This window comes from Cavia porcellus, unplaced genomic scaffold (genome assembly GCF_034190915.1).
Source record: "Cavia porcellus strain 051 isolate PalLab524CR breed Dunkin Hartley unplaced genomic scaffold, mCavPor4.1 scaffold_5, whole genome shotgun sequence".
Lineage (NCBI taxonomy): Eukaryota > Metazoa > Chordata > Mammalia > Rodentia > Caviidae > Cavia > Cavia porcellus.
Window position 1 is genome coordinate 7344105 of NW_026947488.1, and position 26930 is coordinate 7371034.

At 50.9% G+C, this 26930-nt stretch overlaps 1 long non-coding RNA gene across 1 annotated transcript; it reads left to right on the plus strand.

The window, feature by feature from the left end:
- Nucleotides 1–25562: 25562 nt before the first annotated feature.
- LOC134475859 (uncharacterized) lies at nt 25563–26623 on the plus strand. Its single transcript, XR_010047188.1, has 2 exons — nt 25563–25893; nt 26412–26623. It is a non-coding gene; the product is annotated as an uncharacterized LOC134475859 (long non-coding RNA).
- Nucleotides 26624–26930: the final 307 nt, after the last annotated feature.

The window sequence follows — 26930 nt, forward strand, 5'->3', positions numbered from 1 at the left end:
CCTGTGGCTCCGCCCCATCCCCGCCCCGCCCCGGCGCCTGGTGGGCAGGGCTGCAGGCGCTTGCGCCCCACCCCCCGTTTGGCCCCACCCCCTGGTCCCGCCCTCCCCGGCGGAGATGCGCGCGCACTGCGGGTCCCGTCCATTGGAAAGCGCGTCTTGACCCCTCCAGGGGAGGGTCTCTGGTTTCCAAGCCGTGGAGCATAGTTGGCCTGGACTTTTCACCGTGTGAGCGCCGACCTGGGGCCAGGGCTGCAGCCTGTGAGTTTGGAAGAAATCTGAAGATTTGTTTGCAAGGAAGCTCCCAAGAGGAAACGAAATACAGAAACTGACATTCATACATGTTTAAAGTCCCCAGGGTTACCCAAACGTCAGCGAGGCTGCACAGCCACTCTGGAGTATAGTTTGGCAGTTTTGTAAAAGCCTATACATGCCAGGGCACACATGGTGCATACCAGTAATCCTAAAGTCTGGGAGGCTGAGGCAGGAGGATGGCAAGTTTGAGCACGGCCTGGACATCTCAGCGACTTAGGGAAACCTTGTCTGAAAAAGAGGGTGAGATGCAGCTCAGTGCAAGGGCTGTGGCTCAGTCCCGCTTACAAACAAAACAAAACTAAAAATATAAAACCAAGAAACACATTAACCGGCCACTTCATTCCTGGTTAGACTCACGTTCGTTCAAGACTGGAACACAAAGATGCCAGCGCTCATAGCAGTTTTGTGTTACTCAAGAGCTGAGAACGGTCCAGGTGTCCATTAGCCAGACAGCAGAGAACTGTAGTGCAGCCACGGGGCAGCTGGTGTCCGCTTAGCGAGTGGAAAAGACCAGCCATGGCCGTTTGCCCAGCAGAGCTGCCCACCCCTGCCCCATGAACAATCCCGGCTCGAGCGTGACCCGCCCTGTGACTCTACTTCCATGAAATGGACAGAATTTCCCCAGCTCCAGAGACCTAAAGCCCAAGGATGGCTGTCCAGGGCCAGGAGTGGGCGGAGGCCTGGACTGCAGGGAAGCAGAGGGGACATTTGGGTCAGCTGAGTAAGGACGAGTCCTGGCACTTGAAGCTGGCCAATCTTCCATTTTGCAAATGGTGCCCCAAGGAAGCAGCTCAAAAGAGAACTCAAGATGTAGCCCTGTGCGGGTGGCTGGCTTTCAAGTCACCCAGCTTCTTGCAGTCGCTGTCACAGGACTGACACTGGACGCATAGGGTGGAGTCATTAGTTAAGGGGTGTGGGACCTTCATCACGCTGGCCCTGATACTTTGGCTGTGTGGCCTGGGACTAGTGACCCTGAGGCTGAGGTGTTTTCATCTGTGAGCTCCAGGTGGCTGGGACAATTCTCTGACACAAGTCACAGAGCCCCTCCTAGAGTCGGACACACTGGCCATGCAGGGAGTCCCGTCCCCTTGGTCCCTGCCGTTCAGATCCTCCCAGTTCTGATTTCTTCTGTGTCCCGCGCCCACCATGCTTCCTTCATCCATTCAGGTTTCCTGCCCTGGCTCTATGGTAACCGAGTCTTGATTTTTATTCTGTTGTTATTAGGGTAAAATAAAAGCATATTTTTGATTCTCTCTTGGAATTGAACAGTCAACTTAGTACAGTAATCAGTGCCTTTTTCAGTTTTAAAAGCGAGGAGGGAATTCAGGCTCATGAAATGTGTGCAAGCCTGTGCCTGCCTGCATTGGAGGCAGCCTGTGTCACCCTCTTGGTGTGGGCTCTCATCTCTCCAGAGGAGGAGCTCAGCGTGGGAGTTAGATTTGTTGAAACTTTCCTCATTCTTCTGAGCAGATGATGTGTTCTCGTGGCTCAGATCTTGGAAAGATTGGAAAACATCCATCTACAGGGAAGCCTTTACGTTTCCTTCCTGTCCCAGTTCTCAGTCCCCCCCCCCATCAGAATGCAGCCGGTATTTATAGGGTAGTTCCTGGTGCAGAACCTTTTAGAAATTTTACTATAGTGCAGGCAAATTCCTCCATTCCTACGAAGAGTTTCTATTTCTACCTTTTCCCAGACTATAGCACAAACAGTGTTCCCGCACTTTGACTTTTTTACTAAGAAGGTTTCAAGTCAGCTGGAGGTGATTTAAGGTGCACAGTCCTACGCAAATACTGCACAGTTTTCTGTCAAGAACTTGGGCATCCATGGGCGTTGGTAGCCACCAGCATCCTGGAACTGGTCTCCATGGGAACTGAGGGTTGGGTGTGGTCAGAATCTCTTCTTCCGCCTGCCCTGGGCTCTCCCACCTTTTACATGGACTTTTCTACATGGACTTTTCTCTGGTTCTCCAGCTTTTGCTCGGGACCCCCTGAGCCTGCCTGCGGCCACAGCCACCCCTTTAGCCTGGGTGTGAAATCCATCACTACTCTGCTCAAAGTCCTCCAGAGCAGCCTGGCAGCCACCGTGGCCCTTCCTCCCTTGGCCCGGGCACCAGGGATGCCTCACTGTTTCTCAGCACTTGTGCCTCGGTGGGGCTGGGTCTCAGGACCCCGACACCCCCTGCAGCCCTTCTGAGAATGCTCCAGTCCACGTGGCTCACTCCTTTCATTTGCTCAGGTGCCTGAAAACATCTCCTCCTCTGGGAGCCTGCCTGGACCCCGAAGCCAGGAAGAGCACTTTCATCACCATCTACTACCTCTGTTTGGCATATCATTTTTCATGAACAGTGTGTTATATATTTTATTTGTTTATTGCTAAAATGGATACCTTGGGATGGAGAGGAGTTGGATTGCCATTGAGAGAGACAGAGAGAGAGCATTAGGGACTGCCGGGGTAGAACAGTGGTGGGACCCATGGACACAGGACACTGCTACCCTTTTGTTATGGATTAAAAACTGGTGGTCAACTTAACACCAGCTGAATTAAATTAGCCTGGTGGAGATGGCCACCTGAGGAAAGTTGCCAGCATAAAGGGAGACACGGTGAGGAAGAGTGTGGTGTCATGGGTTCTCCTAAGTGTTGTTTGGAGTCACTGCTTCTCCTGGAGGAGCTTGTCATGGCTAGCTTCCCCAAATGAGTTTGGCCATTATCATTAGAGGAGCTCAGGATCTCACTGTCACTGAGGATGGCTGTGGCACTTTTCAGGGGAGCCCTGGTCCTTATTTTGAGTGTTGCTTGCTGGCTCCAGTGCAGAACCCTCAACCTACTGGCACAGATTCTTCACCCCGTTGGCACAGACTCTAGTTTCTGCCACTGAATTTGGGTCTTCCCAGCGCAGATCCATGAAACAAACTTGCTTGAGTCAATGTTGTGGACTTGAGGTCTCCAGTTGCCCTTGTGGGAGGCATTGTCATGGGCTCTAGGTCTTCAGCTGGACTCATGCAGGACGTTACTGTGAACCCAGGCCCTGGGCTGGATTTTCTAGGTCTTTAGCATTGTGGACAGATTTCCTGCACTGTCTCATATTTAACTCTGGGACACCATCATAGAATAATATGAATTCTGTGTCCTGTATGTAATTTCTCCTTGTAAGCCCTGACTACAACACCTTGGTAGCTTGGGTAGAGTCAACAGCCCCTCTGTGAGACCCCGAGGCAGGGGACAGGCATGTGAGGAAAGCATCCGGGCCTCAGGCCAGCAGCCAGTAGGATGCCTTCTGGCTCCCAAAGCCAGGAGAGTGTCTTGCCCTCACAGTATTTACTTAATGACCTGGTGTGAGCCTAAGCGATGCCTAGGCAGGTGTCACGCTGCCTTGGCACCTGGCCTGACCCCACGGAACACGCATTCTCAGTGCTTCAGAGTTGGCGATGTCACCCCACGTCACCGTAGTATCATTAGCATTGTTTAGGCCTTTTTGGTGAGCTTTGGCAACCACGTTGGTGCCAACAAGGTGTGTCAGTTCAAAAACCCACCCTCCTGATATGAGGGTCTCTACCCTCAGCTAATAGGATAGAGTTCTGATAAGAAACCACTGGAAAAGTCCCCATCAACACCTCAAAACCAAACCCAGATGGGTCTGCTCTGGGTCAAGCTCAGCCTTGAGCTTTCTTTTAGGCCTGATCCCACTCTGCAGAGTGTACTCTCCCTTGAATAAAACCTCTGCTTTTCTTACTACTTGTGTGTGCCCCGCTTGCCTGTTTCTTGGGATACTAAGAGCTTGGATATCAGGAGAGACAGAGACCACCTATCCAGTGAGCCAGCCAGGAGGTATTTCTTTCTTTCTGGCTTTGTTTTTGGAAAAACAAAAAACAAAACACCCAAACCTGACCTGATGCCTCCCTACAGGCATTAATTAGGCAGTTAAAAGCCACAAGGGCACCTAACACCTTAAGACTCCCATGACAGTAACCTGGATGTGGAGCAGAGACTCCTAGGCTATATCGGACCCAGGGCAAACCCACGCCTCATGCAGGATTGTGTTTGTGTGGCCAAAATGGACTTTCTCTATCTAAAATAAAGGTGCATTAAAATGTGGTCCTGTGAGTTACTCATGCTTTACTACACTTGGAGAGGGTGGCTGAACGGAAGTGCAGGTTGAGTTTCCCACATTCTCCAGCCCCTGTCCCTCTAGGGGCCCTCTCATGTGACACTTGACCTGGGAGAGATGGAGTTGCAGCCCATCCACCCACAGGGGCAGGAAAAAGCCCTGTTTCCCCATACCCCAGGGCCAGACATGCCCCAATATGACTGGGGGAAGATGCACCTCATAACCAACAGGATGTCAGGAGCCGTGACCTAGGTCGTAGCCAGATTGCTGTGGGGAGGCGTCTGCCTCTGCTGGTGGCCTGGCATCAGACCTGTTGCCCCCACCCCTGCACCTGTGTCACACCATGTGGAATGAGGTCCGAACGTCAATCCAGTGCCTTTGTCAGAGTAGGCATTGCGAGTGTTTTATTTGGAGAATGAAGAGAAAGCTTGAGACACAGTGTGCTTTGTTATAAATCGTTTCGTTGTCATAAAGTCACAAAGATTTGGCCTTTAGAAGATAACTATAATCTCAAGTCTTTGGCAGCTCTTTGATGCCTTTAGAAGAAGGTCACAGAGTAGGACCTGGCTTCCGTTCCCCTCTCCAACCCGGTTGGCTATTTGGGCTGTAATTCACATTCCTTTTTAATTCACATTGTTTTCACAAGAGCGCGGTCTGATTCATAGGGTCACAGACATGGACCAACACTAAGAGAAGAGAATTGCACCGTGGTCTTGAGGCTCTCACAGCCCGTCTGAAATTCTCAGGCACCCCAACCTTGCACTTGGGGCAGATTTATGCCAGAGACATCTGGTAACTCAGACAGACACTTTGGGGCAATCTCCCTGGGACCTATCATGCTATCATTGCAGGTTGAAGGCAGTTTTAAAGGACATTCTCAGAGGGAGCTGTAGACCTAAACCTTGCTTTTTTTTTTTTCTAATGGAAATCTCAAGACATCATGGAAAACAGCCAGTTTACTTACCTCAGCTTTGGATGGTGTCCTCAACCTCTGGAAATAATTTGACCCAGGTAATCGAGCAAAGCAACAGCTTTTTTCTTTTAAATTGAAATATAGCCAGAGTTCAGCCGGAGTAGAATCCAAGACTATGGTTGATGACCTGGAAAGGAAGGGTCAATTATAATGCCATTCTCCAGTCAGGGCACCTTCACAGAAGATGGGGCGAACACTCCGAGGTGCTGTTACGGTCTATGTGTGCAAAGACCTCCCCAGTTCTCACATTTGGAGGTAGAGCCTGAGGGTTAGAAGGGGTGGGTCACTGGGGTGTGTTTAGGGTATACTCGCTTCCCTGGTTCTTCTGTTGTCTCTCTGCTTCCTGGCTGTATGAATAGAGCATCTTTTCTCCCACTATGACTCTGTGCCATCCTGTTCCTGCCTCGGAGCCAGCTGAGTGTGGGCTGAAACCACAGCCAACATAAACCTCTCCTCCTTTAAGTTGTGGGCACTGGGTACCTCGTGGCAGTGATGAGAAGGTGAGACAGGTGCCACACACAATCCTTTACAGCCCTTACTAGGACCCCAAAATTTGTAGGGGACCATGAGATATGGTGGCATGAAATACTACAGCAGGGTAGCTAACTGATGATCCTCAACTCAAACCCGCACGGTCTCTCAGGGGAGGACAGAGAAATGGAAGCTGTGGTCACCAGCCTGGCACCCCCGACCCCTGTTCCTGAAGAGCCAATTCAGACAGTGCCAAAACCCACCCTGATATTCCTCAACGTAGCCCCCAGACTTCCTCAGCTGCCAGACACCCCTGTGGGCTCTTATCACAGCAAGGCTTCCTTCCTCCGGGGAGATAATGCCATTTTCCCATTTGATGGGACCAAGGGGACCGTTGTAGTCTTTCTTATAAGGCAGAGGACCCTGAAGTTGGTAGGCTTCTCTAGTACCTTACCAATCTAGGCCAAAGATTATAGCCTATCCACGTAGATAGCAATGCTGTAATCATGGCTTGTAAACAGGAGGGGCCAAAGACAGGCAATCCAGAGATCGAGTCTTATTAAAAACTTGGAAAGAGGGAACCATTAGGGCCAATTAAAACCCCAAGGAAGGGAATATTTGAGGTTATCCTAGCTACTTTCTCAGCAGTCAAATTAAGAGTATATGGACGGCCAGAGCCACCTTCTTAGGGTCAAACCAGACTGACACTATGAAGCATGCCCACCCCTGGGAATCAGAACTTAATAGAAGAACTCAGGTTCCTGCTCAGAAAGAAACCCCAGCCTACAAAAACCTAATTTTCGAACTTCCATGCTTTATGATAATCAGACCTGTGTTAAGTGTTCTGACACTGTCTTAAATGTTCTCGCCGACTACAGCTTAGACATATTTTCTGACCCGAACCTGTTTTTAAACTTTGCCTTTGATCTTTTCGTTTTAAGGAGAACTCTCTGACTGCGTGTGGGAAGAAATCACCGCCTCGTTAGAGCTGTGACCCCAGAGCTCCCGCAGCACTAGTGGGCTTCAGTCCTAGGGCTGAGCTTGCTTCCTGCTCCGTGCTGTCCTCTTTACGGTCTGCCTGCCCTTCTGCCGTCCAGAGCTAGTCCTCTGGCGCCTCCTCTAGGCGCTATCTCATCATGGGACTCTGTTCTGTATTTTACTAGTCTGGCTCTGTTTTACACCTGTATTCTTCCTAGCTAATTGTCCTTGCCTCTCTATAATTCAGCAGGCTATTTTCTATCTACAGGTAGATCCCTCTCACCCCAAATATACCAACTGGCGGGTCTTCGCCCCCAGTTAAAGGCCAGATGGCTCTCTAAGCTGCAAATGCTGATCGGACCCTTCTGGAGAGCACTCTTCATTGTACTGTTCTAAAGGGTGGATTTGGAAATTAGAGGCTTCATGTTATCCACCCCGGACACATGGGGACTTCTCTCATCTCTGGCCTGAGTTCTGAAATATTATACTAAAATCTACTGCAATGATCAGTGTCCCGTACAGCTCCTCCCACCCAGACAGGGTCCCATTTGGCCATATGACAGACTGTCATGGCTCTGTGTTCACCCTCAAACCATGAGGCCTCAAAAGAAAGCTTCTCACAAGACCTCCTGCTTTCTTTGCATATGGCTGAGTCCCATACAAACTAAAATAGCCTCATGAGGCCTCTTGCAGAGACCCAAAATAGCAACTTCAGAATCTCCAAGGGCCTCAAACCAGGTCCATTTAATAACTCTAGTTTTTTTCCATCAGCCTCACAATGAACAAGGATCAAATGGCCCTAAATCCGATGTGTTTTGGGGATGGGGTGAAACTCAAGATCTCCTAAGCTGGGATCATCCTTCTGGAATGTCTACCTGTCTCAGCCCTCTAGCAGGCATGTCCGCAGCAGAGAATTAGTCAACCCACGAGGCATGGAGGACATACGGCACTGAAGCCCCCAAGCACTATGGAGTAATCTCTATATTATCCTGACGAAACCCTAAAAATAATACCTACTTCCTTTGCGGGACTGCAGCCCTCTTATGCCTTCCCCTAATATGGAGAGGCACTCGGACACCAGTTTAGATTCTTTCTGAGCTAAACTTTCCTAATGCACCAGTTTCAGTTCATCTTTCTCAAAACGTTGAGGGATCTATCATTAGATAAGAGGGTTGAACCAGACTCCCTCCGGATGCCTGTAGGACTTTTCTGAAAAATAAAACAGCAAGAACGGGGGGCCTAATACTTTCTCTGGTCATACCTAAGTCCTAGCCCTGGCCCCTCTTAATCAACAAATAATTGACCTGGTAGAGGACACAATGTCACTTCCAAGGGAGGCTGACTCTCTGGCTGGAACTGTCCTCCAAACCCGTGAGACACTTGATCTCCTTGCAACCAACTGAGTTAGCACTTGGGCTGTGCTAAAAGAGTGTTGTGTCTTTATTAATGAAATTGACCAAGTTAGGAATAACCTATCAAAAAGCACCAAGGACAATCCGGAACATTATAGAAACTGAGGGGTTGATTGGTCAAGTTGGAAATTCAAATGTCTGGTCTTGGTTCTTGCTGGCCCTTTTTTTGCTGGACTTTTTATAACCATACGGCTCTAATCACTGGACGTTGCTTACTGGACCTCTTAACCTCATGTGTGTCTTCTGGATTACAGAGCCACGCCAGGCTGATGTTTGTTTATTGATGTCAGCCTGTCCTGCCAGAATTCAAGCCTGAAATGCCAGAGTTTCCCCCACAGACAGAGTGACAGAGTCATGGTCCCCTATAGACAAGGACAATGTCCCTCTTAAAAGGAAGCAGCTACTGAAAAAAAGACCTTCAGCCTTTTGACTTCCTGTGAAGATTCATGAAGATCGTGTGTCCGAGGAGGAAGCTGAGACGACAGGTGGACAGTGTGGGAAATATGCTGACCTTGGACTCATAGTGGACAGGACGTCTTCTGACTGTTGGAGACCAAAAGAGCCTCTTGCCCTCTCATTTCCTTGATATCTTAGCAGCAGCCTGAAAGAAACAGTCCTGCCCTCACCACACGTGGAGGAGCAGCGGTAACCTCACAGGCGTTGTACTGTTAGCAGCCATGTGGGTTCCAACTCGGCCCAAATAAGTTCAAAAACTCCTGAGGGTGAAGAATTTCAGTGAATTGGACAGAGTTCTGCTAGGTACCATCCCAGACCCCAAGACCCCGGGACGTCCCAACAACCCCAAGTGGAAGGGTCCAGCTTGCTCCTGCGGGTTCTCATCAGCCCGCTCCACTCTGCGGAGGGCCTTTTCCTTTTAATAAAACCCCGCTTTGCTTCTACTTGTGTGCATCCTGTTGCATTCTTTGTTTTAGATACCAAGAGCCTGGCTGGGGCAGGGGGGATCACAGAAGGAGAATGTTTATGTGGACTGAGGGACTATTAAGAAAGCTGTTCTGAGTCAGCTCAAAACCTGCCACCTTTGAAGACTGCACACCAGTGTACTACGTTCTTGGCTAGCTTTGCTGTGGGGACGCCTCTGGTGTGTGGGTTCTGGTAAACACGTCCAGGTTACTGTCCAGCTGGAGACCCGAGGGCCGCTCTAGCTGAAAACAGTAACCCTTCACTTGAGCCTACGGACATCTGACGAGTGATTGAAATGTGACAAAAGACTTTGCATATCTGTTGTCGTACTGTCTGTCTCCTTTGCTGTCTGAACCCTTGGGTCAGGTTTGCCTCAGTTGTGGATGTAGGCATGTTGATCGTTTCAACATGTTCCATCCAGGACCGTGATGCAGGGTTCACCCGCCTGGTGCCCACTGGAGCTGGGCTGTGTTCTGTCCTTCCTCTGTCCGTACTTTTCGGCTTCTTCAGGACCCACAGCAGCCCGAGAACCTAAGGCTCTTCTAAGGCAGCAGGGCTCGGCACCTTCCCTTCCCTGTGTTGACCTCCTCAGGCTCTGACTGGGGATGTTTAAACCCTAGCAGAGGACCCACGACTGGGGTGCTTGATGCAGGATGATGAAGCCAGATACCCACACGTTCAGCGGCCTCTGGGCCAAGTTGCCCATGACCACCTGGTGCTCCAAGTCTGTCACAAGGAAAAATGACTTTTGGAACTATACTCCTGGCCAGTGGACATGCCCAGACTCTTGCCCACCACAGCGAGTTGGTAAAAAGTGATGCTCTCTTTGCTTGAGAGCAACTGCATGGTCGCCTTCTTGGCCAATTGCTGACTCCCTTTATTCCCAGACAGGGTCCGAGGAGACCCCCTTCCCACAAGAGGAGCCAGTTCTTCGACTTGGCCTGCCGAGTGGGTTCTTGGCTCACGTCACGGAAAAGGAATTTCCTGAGGTAGCAGCTTGAAGCACAAGCAGGTTAGAAAGGAAGGGAGAGGAGGAGAAAACCCCAGCTGGGGTGGCAGCTGGGGCCCTCCCGTATGAAGCGGTTCAGATTAGCTGTTAGCTCCTGGAGAGGAAGCACAGTGCCAGTTTTTAAGAATGATGGAAACAAAGCCTTGTCAATAAGCAGGGGAAGAGGGGTTCAAAGGAAGGGAAGGGAGTGGGGGCAAAAGATGTACCAATATATATCATGTGGTGGTAGGAATTCCCTATGATGAATGTGAGATATATATCTATATATCTATATCGAGATATATATAAAAAAAGGAAGTAGTCAAGCTGGGCCAGGGCCTAGTTCACGCAAGGCTTGATTTGCATAGCTCCAGAGGAATCCTGTGGCTGGAGGAGGAACTCGGGTCCCATGAGATGACTGTCATGGCCCGCTGAGGCCATGCATTTCCTGAAACCCAGCTGGTCACAGGTTTGGGACCATGTCCGGGGACTTTAAATCTTGCTCCAGGGGAAGGGTCTGCAACTGGATATTGTAAAAGTTGGTAATCAGATGTCCCTGTAGACCCCGCAAACCAGTCGCCCATATCTTGCTATCCTCATTGTCTCAAGGGGATGAAATAAGTCATGGGAAATTAGAGCCATGAAACCTTCTCTGACAATTTTTTCCAGAATAATTGATGTATCCATATTTAATGTAATAAAGGATTCAAAATGGAGGTCAAACTTTGCTTTGCTTTTAGTTACTTGTACACCTCTATGTCCGTCCTGTAGGTCCCTGTTCCAATTCGTTCTTGTCTTTCTTCATAGCATGAACAAGCCTGGAGCACAAACAAGCCCAGAGAAAAAGATAGGGACTGCAGATAGGAATAACCTTAGGTAATGCGCTTGTGTCCTGAAGTTGGAGTTTTCTTAACAGCACAGTGTTAAAAGTTATGGTTGTTCCCCATCTCCTTTCTACCTATTTTATCAGACTTCTCTTTCAATTAAAGCCTTAATTTAGCTGAAGACACCCTGTTCCCCCAAAAGCTCTCCCTGTGCAGAAGTGTGCATGCTCTCACCAGTTGGTCCCTTATTGTTTGTCCCATCTCTGAGCCCAGGGATTTCATTACTTGGTGTCTCTAGGACAGGGGTCCCCAGGAAACATTGCTGAATAAACAGTTTCTCTCTGCACTCCTTGAGTCCTGCTGCGTGCTGCCCTGTGCTTGTCCTGTGGGGTGAGTGAGGCAATGGCCAGGGGTCTTGGCCCTCGAGGTGAGCTGTAGTGCTTTTGTAGCTGTGCTTGAATGGGGTTTGGCATCAGGACAGATGGCTGCTGGGGCTGCTGGGGCTGATAGTAGGTAGATAGGGAAAAGAAAAGCAGACATGCAAGTTTAGTAACTTAAAAAGTGCAGTTACCTGTTGGCTCTGCGTGCTTCAGAGCCATATATTCTTTTTCCAGAGGGGAGGAGGAAGTGGAGGATGTAAGGGTAATAGCAAATGATTTGGGGGATATTGACTGGGACTGACACACCAAATCATCTTGGGTGACAAGTTGGTCTTAGTGCATTGATGGAATCGATTCTTCTTTCCTGCATTAGGAGTTCAAAAACCCAGAGGTCGTGGTTCTGGACCTCATGCAGATAAGGGGGTGTCTGAGTGGGGCTTCTCCCAGCCTGTCCTACTCGGTTCCTAAATTACTCGGCCGATCAGCTATGTTTGGAGTGAGGGTCCCTAGACCCCTTTATGAGCTTCAGCTTCCCTCAGAGGCTGAAGCAGAGTGCAGAGAGTTGCCTGACCAGGAGAGCCAAGGGGGTCTGGCACAGGTGGGCTGAGGGCTCTGGGGCCGGGGCTGCTTGGTGACGCAGGTCCTGAGGATGCTTTTCCCCAGTGCCCTAGCGCCTGATGCCCCGGCACAAAATGACTAAGAAAAAGAACAGCTCATCCCTGCAGACCAGCCTCGGGCATGGCCCTGAGTCTGATTGGAGACCGATTATGGAAGCTGGCCTGCCTCGTGGCCCTTGACTGGAAGGTAATGCAGGTAAGGCTGCGGGCAGTTAGAAAAGACTAGGGGTGAGCTGGGGTCAGGCGGAGGGTAAGGAACTAGCTCCCCTCTTGTTCTTGAGAATGCTATCTTCCAGGACTTCTTCCGGTTGGGAATGTCCAAATGCAACCAGTATAGTAGTTACGATGACGACAGTCCCGGTCCACTATTGAGTCCTTAACTTAGGGCAGGCAGGGTCTGGAGTCACTGACATGATGAAGACGTGGTGTGTGTGCGGAGAGGTGACAGGAAACAAAGAAAACGTGATGCATCTGTTTGACTCACCCCTGCCTCCCTGAGGGTACACACTGGAATCCTCACTGTGGGCAGACCGGGGTTCCAGGACAGAACAATCTCCCCCATCCTCGCAGCCTGACCGTTGCTGCCCCAGTACACCAAGAAGCTCACCTCTTAATCCTTTAAGCCTCCGACAGTGTTGAGGGCGCCTGTTTCACTTGTTGTCAGACTAGAAGAATGAGATGCAAATAAATGGAAAGTGACCCTGACGCGGCACCACCGCAGAACACTGCTTTCAGGTGTGGTGATTGTGGTTACAAAACCCATTCATTGGGCGGTAGATTAACACCAGCTGGATGGTGCACATGGATGAGCTGAGAGTCAAACACATGGATTGAAGCTATTTTCACTTGAGATATTTAAATTATTTGCAGCAAAAGCGAAGAAGGAATTAATGGGGTGACGGAGTCACACACCCACAGGCACTGACTGCGCATGAGCCAAATCTTCCTTTGTGGCTGTTCCTCTAGGGAAGAGTGGGTTACAGGGTTCCGGAGGCTCGGCTCACAGAGACGTGGAGCGGATGAAAGTGCCTTTAAAGGTCCCAGGGCATCAAGCCTTTCCCTTTCTTTCTCATTTCTCCCTTTCTCTCTGAATTGCCTATATATATATATATATATATATATATATATATATATATATTTGCTGTTTCATGTCTTGCTAAGCTGAAGAAAAAGGATTCATCTTCTTGGCATATTTTATCATTTATGTTTATATGGTGCACTGTCAGGTTCAGATGTGAATGTAACAGCACTGAATTTGCATGCTGCGTCTCCCCCATTACAGAATTTGTAATTTGTTCTCATCAAGTACAGTAGAAACATGCACAAAATTATGAAACTGTTATTTCACTTCTATGCTGGAGGCTGGAACCAGGGCCTCACGCAGTGTAGGTAAAGCACCCCTAATACCCCGACACTCTGCAAACCCGGCCTTCTGCTTGGGCTTATGGATGAGCTAGAAAAGACTGGAAGGGATTTCTTCCAACTGGTGCCAAGCAGGAAAAGGAAGATGACCAGAAGTCTTTTATTTTGATGCAGAAATGGTAGCAGCTTCTATATACATGGACCTGTAGACTTCGGCAGGAAAAATGCAGGGATGGGGCTTTGACCAAAGGGAGAGGGGAGTGCCAGGTCTCAGGTGTCAGGGATGAGCTATTTGGGCTCCCAGGTGATGAGAATCGCTTTGGCAGAGTAAATTTCAGATACACAAAGTGTGAATGACATGGAATGATAGTGTTACAGCCAGGAAGGGTCCTATGCTCACCTGGTTCCTTTCTCACTAATGAAAGGAGACCATCTATGTAGGGAAAAAGGGGAAAGAGTTTATTTAGAGCCGGCTCCAGAGAGCGGAGGGGCCTTTTACCTCACATCACCCCTGCCCTGTGCGCAGGTGGACAGGGTCTTTCATGGTAAGCAGCACGGGGAGAGCTCAGGCTCGGGTTTCATTTTCAGTTCTTTGAGCCCCTGGGGTGGAAGAGCAGCGGGGATCCCGCCTCCTGGGGCTCCTGTCTGCATATCCCTTTAATTTATTCAAGGCTGAGCAGAGGAAGGTGTGTGGGCAGCCTGCCCATCGGGAGGAAGGGAGGAAGCCTGGAGAAGCGCTTTTCTCTAAAAGGAGCTTATTTTATTTTTTATTTTTATTTTTTTTGGTACCAGGGATCAAGCTCACGACCATGTGCTTGCAAAGCAAACACTTTGGTGTTGAGCTAAAAGTTCCTCTAAAAGGAACTTTTGGCGTTCTACCCTGCACTTCTGGTTCCAAGAGGCACTCACTCCTGGGGGGAATCTCAATGGCAGCTGCGTGGCAGGACTACTTCTCTGTGAAACTAAAGACACGAAACTAGCCAGGGTTAGCCTCAGTCCACCACCAAAAGGTGGGGCGCCTTCTTCCAAATGACTAGAAATGTCCAGCGATGAGCAGGAAACCCAGTGCGGGGGCCCTCCCGTGAGATCAGGCTCCGGGTGACCGTTGTGTCCAGCTCTCACACTCTCCTGGTGAGGTGAGGTCTCTATCACTGTCCATTACACAGGGAAGGAGGCTGAAACCTAGGGTGGCTCCGTCACTTGACTCCTCTCCTGTTTCCCGGTCCACTGAGAACCTTGCTGTCCTTTCTGGTTTTTTATTGTCATATAGTGCTACCCAGCCCGGTGTATTCAGAAGCAGAAACGGGGCTGTTCTGTGCATTTCTGGAGAATGAGACGCCAGGGTACCTCACCCGGTAGAAATCTTTCCCTCCGGCCGTGACCACCGCAGTTCATTCTCTGACGTGAGAGTACAGTAACTCACTCGGCCATCTCTGCTCAGGAGACTCTGAGTCCGTTTGCCTTCCAGTAAGATGGAGCTAAAGATCCTTCTTCCTGGGACCCTACCAACAGGAGCTTTTTATTCCCATGGAGCGCACTGAGAGGGACTTGAGGAATGTGTCTTTTCACGTGAGAGATGTAGCTAGTGACTAAAAAGCAGTTGCCAGGTCCTTCCACCTTTTATTTATCCGTGAAAATCCCTTTCCTTCCCCATCTCCCCTCCAGCAGGTGTCACGCCTGTTTTGAACTCGTTACCCTCGACGGGTGCTCAGGAGTCTCTGGAGGAGGACACCAGAGAGGCAGCGCTTTAGGGCTGGGAAGCAGGAGCAGCAAGGGGCTCTTGGGGGACAGCCACCTCTCGTGCTCCTGATGGCTGCGTTTCTGGGGCAGGTGTCACACCTGAAGAGGATAATCGCTTTTGAAATACTGAACAAACCTGCATTTTTCTATTTTCTTATTGAATATTTTATAATACAAGTAACACACAACACAGGTGTACCCAGTGAGAAAATCATCAGACGTGAGCCTCTTGGTGTCCCAGCACTGGTGTGGTCCGAGGGCTGCAGGGTCCCTGTAGAGTAGTGACCTTGGGCGTTACAGAGACCGAGTGTCCGGCTGCAATCCCACACTGCTCCCTGATTGCAAAGCCAGCAGTGTACTTAAACCCAAGGGCGGAGGTTTCAGTTCAGCGAGAGACCACTGCAATCCAGGGCTGTGCTGCGGGGGCAGCTTGGCTCGAATGCCAAAGTGGAGGGCTCCGTGTGCCCGCTGCAGCATGAGTGCCACAGCTTCACCCCCGCTGTCACGGAGGATTTGGTGTGGAGTCACCTTTGCACACTCACTTCCCCCTTGAGGGACGGCTCAAGGTGCGGGCATGGAACTTCCGGCCCTCGTGACTAGGAGGACTCAGGTTATGATTTCACTTAGTTTCAAGGAAGAATAGCTTTGGCCATTTGCACATGGTGCAGTCAATTTCAACTTCACGCCACGACTTCAAGCCTTTCCTCTCTCCTCACCCCGTGGTGGGCATCTGCAGTCGATGCGCAGTGGATGCTTGCATCAGTCAGTTATCGTCGTGATTTGCTTTCCTGTAATTTTTGGCTTGTCTTATTTTGTCACTGTCTGGAAGCGTTGCCTTATTCCTGTGGCCCATGGCTGTTCTGTGTCATCCTGGAAAAAGCCCTAGGAGGACACTGTAGAATCCCCCCAGGCCCAGCCTCTGGTCCAACATAGACAAAAGAAGGAAGAGGAAGCGAGGAATAGAGAGCTCCTGAAAAAACTCAGCTGTAGGAGGCTCACTCAAAGCCCCTGGGAGGCGAGGGGCAGAAGATGCAGTGGAAGCTGGGTGTGGGGGTGCATGCCTGTCATGCCAGCATTTGGGAGGCTGAGGCAGGGGGATCTGCAAGCCCGAGGTCATCCTGGGCTATGCAGTGAGTTCAAGATCAGCCTGAACTACACACTGAGCTCCTGCCTCATACCCCCACTCCCCAAGAAAGAAGCTGTGGAAATAAGCGTCATTAAAGTCTCATGATTAAGCTCATTTTTGTTTGAAATTAAAACTGAAATATGGCTCTTAGGATGCCACTCTTTAAAACTCTCTAATGGACAAATAACGAGGTGACAGCTTTTTACAAATCAGAACCACACTTGCGTGACAGTGGGAGAATAATGTGGAATCAAAGAAAATTACCTCCGCGCCACAAATGTAACTGAGCAAATGCTGAGAGTGATAATGAAGTTTCTTGCTTAGCGAGCAACATAAAAAACTTAATTATAGAAAATGATTTTCCCCAGCCAGGATTCAGGACCAGGGAGGAGCGAGGAGGGTGGCTTGGCTTGACGTTGGGCTGAATTTTCAGGGACCCTCAGAGGGGGCCCCTAACACCCCAGCCCACAGAGGCTCTGCCAAATGCAGTGCCCAGCGCAGCCTCTCGTGCGGCAGCCGTTGAGATGCCCCAGGGACCCTGCCTCCCGGTACCCACGCTCCTGTGTGACCTCCCACTTTGGGTGCTGCTGGAGCTGAGCAGGTTTCTAATCAGTGACACAGCAGACGTGCTGTTGTGATTAGGTGGCAGAAGGCTGTGGCATCCGTGCTGGGCCCTGCTCTGCCCTCTAGCCAGCTTCCTATGATGTCTCATGCCCGCCTGAGAGGCCCCATGTTCAGGATTGAGTGCCAGACTTTCTCATCTGCAGCTCAAAGGGTCAAGGCCTCCAACAGCCCTGCCCTGACGTGACCGCAGCCCTGGCCAGCAGCTTGACCGCAACCTGTGAGAGACCCGGGGCCTCGGGTACCAACCAAGCTGGTCCAGACTCCAACTCACAGTGACCGGGGCCACACGTGTCTTCTGAGGGGCTGCGCTTTGGAGGTAATTTGTTCTGTAGTAACAGACAACTCATATGACATGCAAGCCATCACTGGACGTGCGCCAGCTGAAGGCTTGTATCATAGGCTCACCGGACTCCCCATCCACATGGGGTCTCTGCGGCCGTGGGTCAGTGATCTAACCCTTCCAAGCACTGGCTTCTTCACTAGGGAAAGGAAGAGCCCTAACTTACAGCACCGCTGCACAGTCCAGACAGCAGATGAGGCCAGGTGCTCGGTGCTGGGCTGGTGTGGACAGTGTCCTGGTTCCTGTCACTGGCTGCTGAGGAACAAACCTCAGGCACCTGCATGGCTAAACTGTGGAACCCGTGGGTAAGATACAGGGACAAGGCCCATGGGGAGGACACGTGTCTGACCCCTGCACGGTGTCTGAGGTCTCCGCTGGGAGACTGATGATCTACTGAGACAAATTTAGTGTCTGGCGAGAACAGGCACATCACCTCAGGGCTCTCCGGGCCTGCTGAGCAGGGTAGGGCTGAGCAGGTCCTCAGCTTGGGGTCTCCCCAAGCTATGATTCAGACGTCATGCGGGACTGTGGTCTCAGTCACGGCTTATCAGGGGCTCAGCTGGGGAAAACCCCACTCCCAACCCCTGCAGGCTTCGGCAGAATCTACCTTCTCATAGGGCAGAGTCGCTGTTTTTTTTCTGGCTATTGTCTGGGGGGCCCTTTCTACTCCTAAGGAGGCTGGTGTGAGGTTTCCTGCCATGTGGCCTTCCCCATAGGCGGTGGACACATGGCAGCTGCGAGCCCAAGGGGAGAGTCCTCTCCAGTGTGCGCAGGTGGAGTCATGCCGGGGGTGATGTCATCCTGAGTGACATCACCTCGGCACTCAGCACCTTGCCCTTCAGTATGCTCTGCCAAGGAGGTCACATCTGATCCCCTTTGCTGGGTCTAATCAATCAGAAGCCAGTCACAGGTCCCGCTCACCTTTCAGGAGAGAGGATTATTGAGAGCCAGTGACCTAGCCAGCAGGCAGGACTGTGGCTGGGGGTGATGTGACTTGCATAGCTGAGCACCGGCATGATCTAGCAGACACCTCTGCATGTGCATGAGCTGACGGCAGGACTCGGCTGGGAGAATGGGGCCTCTGGGTTTTCCATGTGACTTAGGACCTTTACACGGCAGTGACTGGGTTGCGACAGGGGACATCGGGAGAGCAAGACTTCCAAGAAACCCACAGGAATTTTAATGACCTAGCCCTGGGATGTGCATAACCTCTTTCCTGTTGCATTCTCTTAGTAAACAAGTGACCCACTGTTATGATTAAAAACTGGTGGTCAACTTAACGTCAGCTGAATTAAATCAGCAGGGCACTGAGTGTAGATGTTCCACCTGAGGAAAGCTGCCAGCATAAATAGAGACGTGGAGAAGGAGAAGCTATTGCGTTGAGGTGTTGAGGCATTGTGGGTTCTCCTATGTGTTGCTGTCTGAGCTGTTGGTTCTCTTGGAGAAGCTCTGGTCCTCACATTGAGCATTGCTTCCTGGCTCTGGAGGGGAAGACGTGTACCACTTGGTCTCCAGGATGAACTTGTCATGCTGGTTTCCTGGCATGTGCCTAACTGTGCTTGTTGTCAGAGGAGCTCAAGGCCTCCATGTCTCTGAGGATGGCTGTGGTGCTTTCAGGACAGCCCTGGTCTTTGTTGTGAGCATGACTTCTTGGCTCCAGTGTAGAACCCTCAATGTACCAGCATAGCTCCTTCACCCCGCTGGTGTAGACTTTCTAGCTTTCACCACTGACCTTTGGGCCTTCCCAGCACGGATCTGTGAAAGAGACTGGTGTGAGTCTTTCTTGTGGGCTCTGGACCTCCAGCTAGACTCACGGGAGGCATTGTCATGAGCTCTGGGTCTTCATCTGGACTCATGTGGGATACTGCTGTGGGATTCAGGCCCTTGACTAAATATTCTATGTCATTAGTGTTGTGGATAGTGTTGTGTTAACAGGGTGATCATCATAAAACAATATTATTAACTCCATGTCCTGATTCTAATTGTTCTCTGCATAACCCCTGATTACAATACCCACACACCAGCCCAGATTCGGGGATTAGGGGAATTACAGCCCTGCTCGTGGACAGTGCTGTAGTCTCATGCAGAAGAGCTTGTGGGTTGGGAAACAGACCCTTGTCACAGTGTTTGGTGATATTTATCGATTGTAATGATAATCCCTCCATTCTCCAGAAAAAACTGAGGCTCAGAGAGGTAGAGACATCCCTGAGGCTTCTTATCAGCGTGCATTCTTCCTGTCAGATCTCCTGTATCATTTTTTAAAATTGTTAAACTAGGGAAATGGAATATTTTTAGATATTTGCATTTCAGGCAGAAAAGAATTGGTGTGTCATGAGCCCCACAAAACTGGTGCTTGAGAAGTCACTTGAAAAGGTGAGGCCTGAGCCCTGGACTGGGCCCCGAGGAAAGGGTGTGGGAACACAGTGCTGGCTAAGCCAGAGGAGCTGCCCCTCAGCCACACCCCAGGAGATGGAATCAAGAGTCTGTCACTAGGATGCATGAACTGGGGACTGCATCATGTAGCTGTGACCCAGAGACCAGGAAGCTGCTGCCAGTACAACTGCATCCCAGCTCACTGGTCATGGGAAAGTCTGGTCAATTTAGCTCTGGTCACAGCTTCCCATTGGCACCCTATGAGCTCATTCCTGGATACCTAGATTCTTGGGTAGTTCCCCCTCCATCTCTGCAAACTTAGGAGCAGCCAACAGCTCAAACCCTAGGCAGATGGTTTGACCTTATTTCTACCTTCGAGATGCTGTTGTGCAAGCACATCTAATCCGCAGAAATGAATTCACCTACCATCTGAGCTAGCTGCAAGGGAGTCTGGAAAGTTGAGGTCTTCCTTCCAGGAAGGTACACTGCAGAGAGATAAGAAATGAAGGGCTTCACAGCCAACAGCACAGCAAATCATAACCTTAATCAGGAGCCTCCAATCCCATTCCTGACTTGAGAAATACTTTCCATTTGATTGGCAAGAACTGTGTCTCACAGGCACAAACTGAAAGGGAGTCTGGGATTTGAGGATCTGTCAAAAGGAGAGAGCCATGGCTTAGACCGGAGCAGGTACATTGTCTTCCTGAACAAAACTGGAGTTCTGTTGGCAGGGAGGTGTTGGAGAACCACGGCTGGGCGCTGTAGCTCACATGTGTTTGTGAAGGCAGGGGTCCCTGTGTATAGGTGGGAGGCAGGAGTGTGGGTTCGTGTGTCTTTGTACAGGAAGTGGTGAGACAAGGGGGCACCACTGGGAGAGGAAGAAAGGAGTTTTCCCATCCTGGGAAGGATCCACTGTTTGCTGATCTCCCAGGGAGACATACTAACCTTCTCTGGACCAAGGGCTTGCTTGGTGATCACTCAGCATGGCTTGGAGAACAGAGAACATATGTTTAAAAAGAAAAGTGGACCGTATTGGGACACATCGCTCTATTTCCCCCAATAGCTGCTTTCTGGCCACCTCTGAGTCTTCTGAACACAAGAATAGTTTTAGTCCCACACCCTTTCTGTGGCATTCTGCTGTGACTGCTCCAAATGTTCTCTGTCCTTCTGGAGCCCCCACTCCTGCCAGGTGCCTTTCTTCATGGCGTGTGCCCTGGCCCCCTACTTCTCCATGGAAGCCTGAGGCTGATCACGGGGGCCCCAGTGCACCTCACATTTCCTACCAGCTACTCCGGGCCTCCCTTGGCTTTGCCCTCTCGCCAGGAAGAAGCTTGCCATCTGTTGGTGGCTCCAGCCAAGCCTACGTCCTGCCGCCCTGCTTCTCCTTGGTTCGTTTCCCCTTGGCCTTCATGATTCAGAACCCTCGCAGTGGGCCAGCAGGTGGTGACCCGAGACAGCAAGGCCCGCGGGCTAAGGTCTGATGGCCACGTTGCGGCTTTCATGTGAAACATGCTTGTCTCAGAAGCCAGTTTGGCCCTGAACTTTGACTAAATGACTCTGGCCACCTACGTCTCTGCTTCCTCATGGGGCTGGGGGATGCAGACGATGACGCTTATCTCGAAGTATTGCTGGGGAAGGTGTGTGACTCAGCTTCATGTTTCTGTCATGAGACACCTGAGGTGAGTAACCTTTTGAGACAAACATTTAGTGAGTTTTCCGCTTGGGAGGTTCCAAGGCACAGCACTTACATCTGCTCCATGCTGGCGCGTGGAGATTCGTCATGGCAAGAGCACGTCCTAGGAGCCAAACAGTCACATCTCCAACCACAGAAGGGAGGGAGAGGGAGAGCCCAAGGCCCACGGTTCCCTTCAAGGGCAGGTTCCCAGAGATTTAAGGGACCCATCCGCCGGACTCTTACAGGGTTCACCATCTCCCAAGAGCGCCCCCTGGAGATCCACCGTTTAACACAAGGGCCTAAGGGGACACTGAGGTTAAACAAGGAGTCAAGAGCTTGCAGGACTGGGCTGGGGCAGGGCAAGGATTTGGGAACAGGCTGGCCCTTGTTTCCCCATATAGTTTCTTGGTTGGTGCATCCTCCTCCTGCCCTGCCATAGTTCCCAACGTGCTGGCCAGTCACAGTCTCTACCTCCTCTCCGGTCAGGGCATGGAGCCTATAACCCAGATTTTTCTTTTGTTCCAGGGATCAAACTCATGACCTCACGCTTGCCAGGCAGGCATTTGTGCCACTGAGCTAAATCCCAGGCCCCAGCTCTTGCAAGGTACTTCGTGCCCCTTGTGGATAAAAAAGGGGTCACGCTGTATTTGTACATTCTAACTTGACTTTTTCAGTTCACATCACTAATGTTTCTCCTGTTGAAACAGTGATCTTGGAACTTTATTTTAAGAGCCGCAGAGCACTCTGGTACGGGTGCACCATGATGGACCCAGCTTCTTAGTGATGCATACAGAGGTCACTTCCTGCTTTGTTATTAAAGCATGAGCTTAATCATTGGCTCTGCTGGTCTCTTTCTAGTTCCCATGAAGTCCCGTTAGTAATCGCCCCTATGAAACATTCACGTCTGCTGGTTTCTCTGTTCTTTCGATCCACGCTGGGCACCTGCATCCTTCACACAGCACCTGCCGACCCTTCTCCCTCTGCATGTGAGACAGGATAACGTGGAGCTGAAAGGCGGGCTCTTTGTGGGCACAAGGGTCATGGCTGAATTCTGAGCTCAGAACTACAGCTGCGTGGCCCCAAGGAAATGAGCAGGCTGGGGTCTCAGCCTCTCTGTGATGGCCTCCTGGAAGGAGGAAAGCAACTGTATGCAGCGTGACTGACCCTCCAGGGGCTCCGCTGGCCGTCACATTCCCCCCCTCACACGATGGTCTTGTGGCCCACGAAGGAGGACAGGAGAGGAGGAACTGGGACGCCCTGCAGAGCGTGTCTGCCTGGGAAGCCCAAAGCTGTAGGTTGCTGGAAATGGGGGTACACACATCCACCCATCTGTCCGGGGGTCATCAGAGGAGCAAGCACTGGCTGGGTCCTGGAGCTGTGCCAAACACAAAGGGGACTGAGATAAAACACAGCTTAATCCTTGGAGGACGATGCAGAGAGAACATCCTCTATTCCTGGGCATAGGGCTCCCCCTACCTGTCTCTTTGAAACAGGGTCTTGCTATGCAGGTCAGGCTGGCCTTGAGCTCACTTTGTAGCCCAAGCTGGTCTTGAAATCATACGGATCCTCCTGCCTCAGCCTCCCGAGTGCTGGGATTACAGGTGTGTGCCACCACCCCAGCTTTCGAGAATGTCACTAGTGATGGCTGCCTTGGAACCGTCGGTCTTGCTCCCCACCAGCTCTGTCCTTGGAACTGGACTGGAACTGAGTTTGAATTGTTTTCTCCACTGCTTGGGGGAAGAATCATGGCTGAGGACACGAGCCCTGGGCACAGACACGCACGCCTGGAGTCGGACTTGAACACTTGCGAATGGTGGCCCTTGAGAAGTCACCCCAGCCCACTCTGCTTGTCAGGGCCCTTCTCTGCAGCTCCTGTGGGAGGTGAGGCTTGCCCTGGGTGTCGTTTTGAGCCTGCTTAGCTCAGGGCCAGCAGTGCAGAAGGAGCTCAGACAAGGTAGGACCTCGGATCCTTCTTTTCCAGGTTCCTGTCTTGCTGGGTTTTCTCTTGCAGTTTCTATGAGTCAGGCAGAAGACTGACCCAATGCTGGGGACCTTTTACAGTTTAGGGTTCAGAGCTGGGCTTTGGGATTAGATTGCCTGAAAGTGCTTAACTCACACTCTCTGGGTGACTGGGCAAGTCATTCTAAAAGGAAGCTTCGGCTTTCTCATCTGGAAACTGGTGCTGATACTCGTGAAGAGCCCTTGGGGTGCTGTGAGGACCCGAGGTGTTTAGCACGGGGCCTGGTGGGCAGCTGCCTCCTGAAAGCCAATCACCGTTCACACAGGCTATTATCCTTTATCTTTGCTGCTCATTCTGAGAAGGGGGTGGAAAGCATGGGCTGGACCTAAAGGAAGACTTTGGGGTGGGGACCCAGGATGCAGGACCTGAACTGTCTGGTCTGATGAGGCCAACTGGGGAGAAATGCTACTTCGGGAGCATCAGTGGGGAAAGAAGTCGCCTGTTTGGAGGACGGAGATGCTGATGTGGTATTCTGAGAATCCGCTCTTCACTACTGTTGAGAAGGATCTGGAAAAGCATTTCTGGGACGTGATCGGTGTTTGCTGTGTGACGTCTGAGATGGTCATTAATGGCAGTCTCTGAAGCAGCCACATTAAATAACGATGCGGTGAACCCTGAGTCATGTCTGAGCAGCACAGAGATTCACAGGAAATAAAATCAGTATCCATAAAAAAGCTGCCCTTGTCTTATTGGCAATTGGGAGGTTTTAAAAATTGAAAAAAAATTTTATTGTAGTAAGACTTTCTTTTTGCAAACAATAAAATTCAGACACTTTTTGGGGCTCAAGAGGCAGGAAAGTGCCACTCAAGATGTATATCTTTGGCATATTTTGAGCTGGTTATTTGTTTTTTTTTTTTATTTTTTATTTTTTTGTCTTTTTCATTTTTTTATCGGTACCAGGGATCGAACTCACGACTGCCTGCTTGCAAGGCAGGTGCTTATGCCTCTGAGCTAAATCCCCAGCCCCTTTTTTTTTTTTTTTAATTTTTTTATTTTTTGTCTTTTTCGTTTTTTTTGAGCTGGTTATTTGGAGAAACTGCAGACCTAGAGGCAAAAGCAATGAACCACTCTAAAGGAAATTGAGCGGCATCATTACCCGAGGAGGCGGCCATGGCTGAGGTCCAGCCCCTGAGATGAGGCCTGGGGCCAGTGGTGCAGCCTCCATTCACCCGCGTTCTCCTCCCTGCCCTTATGGCTCGTGGCTGTCTTGTAACAGAAAATGCCTCCCTTCTCCTCCAGCCAGTACACTCCAGTTTCTCAGCTGCCCTGGTCGGGTTGCTCCTGTCTCTTAGAAAGAACTGGTCACTGTGATGCTCGGGATATAAACCTGTCTCCAGCTGACAAGCCGGAGAGGCCTCTGTATTTGCTGCTTGCATGTCGCATATAAGCCCGAGACTGCCAGAGATCAGGGCCTGTTATTTTTTGAGAATGATCCTGATTAGTGCCTATCGACATAAATAAATCTGCCTCCTAGTCCTGGGTGTCATTGCTGGTTTCTGTTCACTGTGGCAGTCTCTCCCCTTCCCACTTGAGGCCCAGGGAGCCTGTTCCTTTCTATAGCTCAGGGTGCAATGTAAATTTCACATTTTTTTGTATTTTTTTATTATTCTTGTGCAAACAAATTTTTGTTTCTGTTGACCTGTCTCTGGTCAGTTTATTTCATGGACTCAGTTATGAAACCTTCAGAAAGTTAGAGAAATCTTCTGTCCCCTACAGCTGGCGACAGGTTTATCTAGTTGGTGTCCTCAGTGGATATCACTGTTGTTTATCGTTTATTTTGAGCACCTGTTCAGTGCCAGGCGCTGCTCTGAGGATGCAGTTATGAGCGAGAGAGACAGAAAACCCCGCAGAGCCTATTGCTGTCCTGGGGAAGAGATGTTGGGGAAATAAAATTAAAATCTAAATCTCTTCCCCAGAAAAGTAGGGGAGAAAGAAAACAGTTTTGTCACTGAGTAAATCTTAAGCCAGAATGTGACACATGTCACTGCAAAGATCTCAAGGACAGAAAGAAATCCTGCCTCTTGTGGATCCAGGGTGACCTCGAACTCACAGCGATCCTCCTGCCTCAGCCTCCCGAGTGCTGGGATTGCAGCTGTGTGCCACCACCCCTGACCTTCTTCGCGTTCATTTTGCAGATGTGGGAGCTGAGGCTTAGGCAGGGTTTTGGGGGAGCTGGAGGCTTCTCCAGAGAAGCTGGCGGGGCAGCAGGGCGTCTTCTGGGCCAGACCAGCTGACTCCGTTGCAGCCACCTTTTGGGCTCGCTGGGCAGCTGTAATCGCGCGCTCTGCGCCAGGGCGGCGGAGGGTGGTGGAGGCCGCGAAGCTGGGCCTCAGAGGCCGGGGCTGCTCGGGGGCACCTCGGCAGGGCGCGGGCGGTGACCGGGGCGTGCAGTACGGAGCCCGCCGGCAGGTGGCGCTGCAGCCCTCCCGAGCCGCCGACCCCAACCCGAGACTGCTGCGCTAGCTCTGCAAACGCGTCGCTGATTGTCTCCCGCAGGAAGTGCGCGTAAATTCTTCACTTTTTTTTCCTCTAAAGATTTTCGTTGCATTCAAAATAGGTCTCTGCATATGCATGAAGCGATTCTCAGTATCTTCAAAGAGAAGCCTGAGCCCAGCAGGTCCCAGGCGAAGCCTGGCCCAGAGAGCCCAGGGGGTAGGGTGGGGCTGGGGGGGGGTGAGGTGGTGGCTGGGGGGGATGAGGTGGGTAGCGACCTGCAGAGCCCAGGCCTCAGTGGCCTTCCCTGCTTCTGCTTTGTCCTTACAAACTGTACCTGCCCGGTGCACCAGCCGGGCGAGCCTGCCGGAGGGGGAGCAGACTGAGTCCCCAGGGCTGAGTACTGTGACTATTTTACACCAGCACCCTCCTCGCCGACTTTCCACCCTGCAGGATTTGGTAATTGAGTGCAAATGTCCGGCTGGGATCGGTTGGACAGATCCTCACCGAGCCATGAACAGCAAATGATAGTCCCTTACACAGGGATGCAAACGGATCCCATCTGCACGTGTGGGTTTAGTGACTATCAACCCCCCGAGTTTTAACTGTTGGCAATGAATTAACAAAACAAAACCTACAGGTCAAACTAAATATTTTTTCTTTCTCCCTCCCTCCCTCCCTCCCGCCCTCCTCCCCTCCCGCCCCCTCCCCTCCCCCTTCCCCCCCCTTCTCTTTAGTAATGCATGAAGGAAGTCAGTGAATGCCTCAGGACGGGCAAAGATCCAGATCCTCCAAATCAGCCCAAATCAAATATTTCTGAGCTCTCTGCAAGCCCAGGGGTCACCAGCTTGCAAATCATGCTACAATGTCTGTGGAAACGAGTCTCGGTTGGCTGCTTGCAGCAATCTTGGTAGATGCAAATCATAATAAATAAGTTTATAAACGTGAATTGAGTGTTAACATAGGGAGTTTTTCTGTTTCTGACCTCAGGCCAGGGGCATGAGTCTTTTGGAAACTTTCCCTTGGAAAATGGAGCTTCAGCTCGGCACCTGCGCGTTTCTTGGTTCCACACGGACTCTGGTCATTGTGGAATCTGCGGCAGTCACGTCAAGCCTGGCCTCATGCCGGCACCAGTGGAGCTGGAGTCTACACACCGGGCTGCTTTAGTGGCTTCATCTGGTGAGCGATCAGTGGGTATTCATGAGGAGAAGAAAGGAAGTGAGTGTTCTGATCAGAGTTTCTGAGGAGTGCTAAAA